Source organism: Argopecten irradians, chromosome 3 (assembly GCF_041381155.1).
Source record: "Argopecten irradians isolate NY chromosome 3, Ai_NY, whole genome shotgun sequence".
Taxonomy (NCBI): Eukaryota; Metazoa; Mollusca; class Bivalvia; order Pectinida; family Pectinidae; genus Argopecten; species Argopecten irradians.
In genome coordinates, this window is record NC_091136.1 from 33,736,614 (window position 1) to 33,742,613 (window position 6,000).

Consider the following 6,000-nt stretch of genomic DNA (forward strand, 5'->3'; position numbering starts at 1 on the left):
TTAAATGTTGGTACATGTTCGAAGATTCAATATAGAAAACTGGAGTGATATGCTCCCTAATTTAAAGCTGCTATGATTCGTATAGAGATGTGTGAACGATTCCCCTGTATGTGACACCTTATGGCAGATAAATATGTACAATAATTGTAATGTCAACTGCACTCGTGAAGATAACAATCATGGTAATTACATGCGTGAATTTTTCAGTGTCGGCATTTTCAACACATTACTTTGACAATTACGTTTTATATACATACCTTTAAAAAGCTGACTTCAAGTTATGTGGTAAAAATATGCATTTCAGATTTTAAAAATATATCATGAAGGGACACGTTTCAAAAAATTGTTTCTGAGACATCTAATGGTTATGATAGTGTCATATACAAAGGGTTACCTATGAACTTTACCATTTTTGATTTACTTGTCATCTAATCATAAATTTTGTGTTACTGAGCGATTGTAATGATGTGGAAAATAGTATGTAGTTATCCATGAAGTTCTAAATACCTGTCGGTTTTCCGTTTCATTTGAATGGATAGTTGGAGTAGAACAAAAATTTTAAAAAATTCGGACATGTCATCCTTTCCTTGAATGCACTTTTGCATATTTTCCACTTACCCCCTCAGTCTCACTCACACCAACCTATGTTTTTCAATGAACTCTTGTAAATTTCCCACCTCTGTCTCACACATATCATCTCATGCTCGTCCACTTTCGCCCTCTCACTTTCTTTTCCAGTCTCTTTCTTTTAACAATCACTATGTTTGATAACAGGGAATGTCCAATTCAAATACATAATGTATATGCTTCCAGAGGTTTAAGAAAAATAGTCAGAAGCTCTTACATAACAGTACATATACAATAACATCATTGGAAATACTAGCGTTATTTTTTCTCGGTTCTATCGTCTTTTTGTATAGGTTCAAAATTAAATTAAACTCTTGAGGAAGTTTGTCAAATGGATGGAATTATATAATATCGATTTTTCAACTTGAAAAAAAACAACAACATATAAATGCATTATTTATGTTCCTTGTCGTTATTTTAGAAATATAACGTAATATTCTATAAGGGGTTGTTGTGGCCAAAGCATCAGTTGTAAATATGGGTACTAAGTGCGGGCGCACTAAATATTACAATGTGATCTCCGTATAGGAAAGGTTGTCTCCCTTACTATACTAAATTCCATTGTGCTGATTCGTTCAATAATTCTGCAATGAATTATATTGAAATCGAGATTAATTTCCGTGCTAAAGAGAAAATCAAATTAATAAAAATAGATTGATATCACCAAAATGCTTTCGTCTTATCATATAAAATGTACAAATCGATTTATACCTTTCGGAAATCAGAATTTGATGATCGCTGACATTTTCCGTCTTTGTAAATTAATTAGCTGACGAATGCTGCATGTAGAACCCATTTCTATTTCATAACACGGAGATGGAATCAGTTTACTAACATTTCAGGTGATTATGATACTTTATTGCGATGAGGGAATCCTGCATCTTTGAACTGACATTTCAAAATCGGAAATTAAACGCCCTGAATTGAATACCATTTCTTTAAAATGACGATTAAAATAAATGTCTTTTATCTGTACTAGACTCCATTGCTTACAGAACATGCTAGTTTGGAGACAGATCGCCCACTGATCCATCCCTAATCAGGTTAAGCCTGGGATGATACATCGGGTAAGACATTTTTCGGTAAAAATTAAACAAAATCGGCAGACAAATACGATTTTTGTTCTCCGTATATTTTCCCTTACTGCTCCATCTTCACTGTTTAACACAACACGGTCAGACGGAGTGTCTCAGATATTCCCACTCCCCGGAGGTACATTTAGCCACTTGGTCCTAGTTTATGGGTATACAGTCTGTAACGGCGATTATCGATTTCAGATTTAAAAAACAACTTGTAATCTTGAATCTGTTTTAAAAAGCCATTATTGGTGCGGTTTGTCTCCTTTCTTCTCCTTTTAGAGTGGTTGGGCGAAGGTCAAAGATTGAATCTGGATAAGGGCGGGATCTATCAGATTTTGCTTTTATTAAATGCTGATAGCATCCTTTCTCTGAATTACTATGTAGGAAGTAAACATATAATGTGTTTCTAACTGTGGGGTATTGCAATCAAAAATTTTATCTTTTACCGATAACTTTACGAAATCCCAAATCAATTAAAGCCACTACGTAATTAATGTTTTTTTTTCGTTTTTTTTTCATTGTAACAATTCTTCATTACAATCCCACTTTATAATTCTTTTTTTTTTAGATTTGTAATTATTTTAATACCTTTGAAATAATAATAAGGTTTTAATCTTCTCCCATATATTTTATTTTGAGTTTTTATTTGGATGATTAAAACAATCGTTCACTTAGAAAATGTGAGGTATGTTTTATCTAATAAATGATACTTAAGCAAAATGACAAAAAGGGAGTGAATAAATACAGCACGTTCTCTTTACGTTACACGTTTGATCACAGTATAAAACTAAGTAATAGAACATTAAAGATTTTCCGAAAGCAGTCTGTTAATTGGATTATAATGTTTTTGTTTCCGCATTCATAATTATTTCTTTTAATTTGTACTTATTTAATTATCTAAAACATATCGTATCTAATTACTTGAATAACGAAAATATCATTATGTTAACGAAGTAATTAATTATACCATAGCTATCGTATTCAATTGATCACTTTATCAGATTTCTGCTTAAAACATACACTAATTATTATAATGGTTTGAAATGTATTTACTGTTCACTACAGAATCTGATTTCATTATAGGTCTTCTCGTTTATAACTGCTATACAGTGGGAATCATTTCCATAACAACCGCATAGAATATCGCTATTAACAGATTTAAATGTAATTGCTATATAAAAACCAAATACACAATCTTATTCAATTACATGCCAATACGTTCTCGGAATGACGGAGAAGAAATATATTTAAATGGTTTCTGTTTCAGAAATATTGCAAATTAAACTCGATTTAATGACATGGTTCTCGGGTTTCAGCTAATGGCATGTTTCTTCTGTTCTTTTGTTAGACAGATTCCTTATCTGTGTCATTCGACCCGACTCTAATCACTAGAAACACTCATTAAGCCTGATAAGGTAAAACATTAAAATTTTACGCCGATAGAGACTTTAATTATTTTTTACAGTTTTATTTTTTACCATAGAAATTTGGAAGAAATTAAATAAAAGGAATGTTTAGCTGCCGTGGCATCTATTGCATAATTCTGTCAGAGTTAGCCACGCAGCGTTATTCAGTGACTTTAGATTAAAACAGTCAGATATGTTTGTATGCAATATTTCGTGTGTCTTGAACAAGACACCAAACAAAAACCCTAGGGAAGCGTCGTTCATCCAGTTATGCATAAAAATTAGCATACATGCTAATTCAAAAGCCATAATTTTATTTTGATATTTGGTTGTCGCACCAGATGTGTGGAAGAACACGGTCCCTGATTATCACTAGGGGACAATGAAATGTGATTAATTTATTTTCAAAATACCATCGAGCTTCCCTCCAATTTCCGTTCATAGAAAACCTAATTCTGGGAGTCAGGTTTGAAATCCGCTTTTAATGCCGGATTTGACTATGTATGGACCCGGAGATTATTAATGACTCACTGAGGAACGCATGTCTGCCTCCAAAAACATTTAAAAATGTACTTTTTATTTCTGGAAATGTCGACAAAGCAGGTTATAACACATTTATACAGTCGAAAAGAGAGGACTGTAAGAGGTTCAGCAATTGCACTAAAACAAAACAAATGAGTCTCACTTTTTCACAAGTTTTCGGCATCCTGGCAATCTTCAGGTACCTCCCGCGGTGTTCAATAGAAAAGCACCAGAATATTGTACCTTTCGTTATGTAGGATTTCAAAATATAGGTACTTGATATACTTTTTAGTACTATGATGTTTCTAAGACACGATTCTTGTGGTCGCCAAGTCAGTTAAACTTTAAATATGTTGTAACTATTTTGTCACTTGAGTTAATGATGGGAACATTTCAGTTAAAAAGAAAAAAAGAATGATTAAAAAACCGCATATTATACATATAATCTAAAGCAGGATTAATATTCTTTTGTTAGATCGATTTTTAATCAACATAAATAAATAAGCGAATGTAAATATCAGTACTGCAATATCTAACTGTATATAGTACATGACAATGACCTGCCATGACTATTCTATTATTTCATGAATACCGAAGATTCCTCCATGTCGGTCATAGAATAATGTCATAATCAGAGCCTTATTTGATTCCCCTTTTCTACAGCCTTTTAACATGCTTTGGTATATATCGGTCCAAGGACACAGTTATCAACATACTACAGTTTTTATTAAAACACACACAACTGGACCATATTCGTCTGCTTGTAATAAGAAAAAGGCAGCACCCAAATGACCATTGTTCATTGATGTTGATTAGACATTTACACGTTAATTAGATAGAGAAATCCTGATATAATTATTTGCTGACGCTAAACAACGTTGAAACAATACCAATAGCTCAAAGTGTTCAAGTGCATGGGACACCCTGTTTCCAATGTAGCCTGTGTAGCTCGCGTTATCGGAGCCAAAACAAACACCATATGTGGCAAAAACAAAAGCAATAAAAGTTCTTATCAGAATTTAATATTTTGAAATGATTGAAAACAAAAGAGTGAGAACATAAATGTCAGTGTGTATGCATTGAAATGTTTCAGGAAGCATGGACTTGGAGGTAACAACCCGCCTGGAGAGAGAAATAAATACAGGGGAACCAATTGAACGGGTTTAGATAACTAAATCCGATTGTGTGGGTACTTTATGTTGCATATTTCATACAGTTCGGAAGTTATTAAAGTTGATATTGTGTATTGGCTTTTGTGGTGGCAGTTTATCACTTGATAATAACATGATTGAATGATTATAGATAAGGAAAAGTAATCTGTGAAGTCACACTGACGCGTTAACGATCCACGGGACGGGGACATTGATACCATATAAACATTGAACCATCAGACGGAATACAATTTGTGTATGAAATAAATATAATTGCTTTGACATCCGAAGATCCACTTTCCATCGAGTCGGGAAGACACAGCGGAAGTACATTATAGTGGGGAAAGCATCACCGGAAACAAACGCTAATAAATCTGTGTAAAATAAGACTCATTCCGAGGTGAGTCGTTATTTTTTCCTGATGTTTCCAGTTAAATGGTGACTCACTTATGATGTCCCAGCTACAGAATTAATGAAGTGAAAATCAGCCAGGGAAGTCTCATATAACACAGTCTGCTGACTGAGAAAGGCCTGGTCCAGCTTCGTCGCCTCGGATTGCTAAGCGATTTTCTTCCTTCCGGCGGAGACTGCGGTGGGGACGACCCACGCACATTAATTGCGTGCCCTACACAGCCCATAAGTGGTGAGGCCGACAGATCAAGGACGAACTTCGCGACAAAAAGTGGCATGGGAAAAGATGAAGTCATATCTAATAACTCGATATATTCATAATTCGTTTATAATGTACTCATTTAAAGGATACAGTTTTGACAATGAAATCTTCAAAGCGAGTGACCTATTTAAAGATTGTAGTTGTCAAGAATATTTTTCCTGCAAAAATATTTCGATGGCGGTTACAACTGTAGTTTTATAAGGCGACAGATAAATCGATAGATATTATCATGCAATACAGATTTGAGGTGCATACAAATCTTCTTCTCACTTCTAGTGTTTGATCAGAGTGTACTCGGAATTATTGCAACATTATTCTGTACCACGTAAAAAATGGTCCGTTTTTGCTTCTTAAGGTCCATACTTTTGAAAACCGCGCCAATTCATATGACGCTAAACCAGAAACTGCGGAAGTTGTTTTGAATTCCAGAATGGTTTCTGATACGCTACGACATTCCACTTAGATATTTTTTTCAATACGTGAAAAATGTCTACATAAAATATTGAGTGTTTAAAATCATTTTTTTACGTGTTTTTTATGAT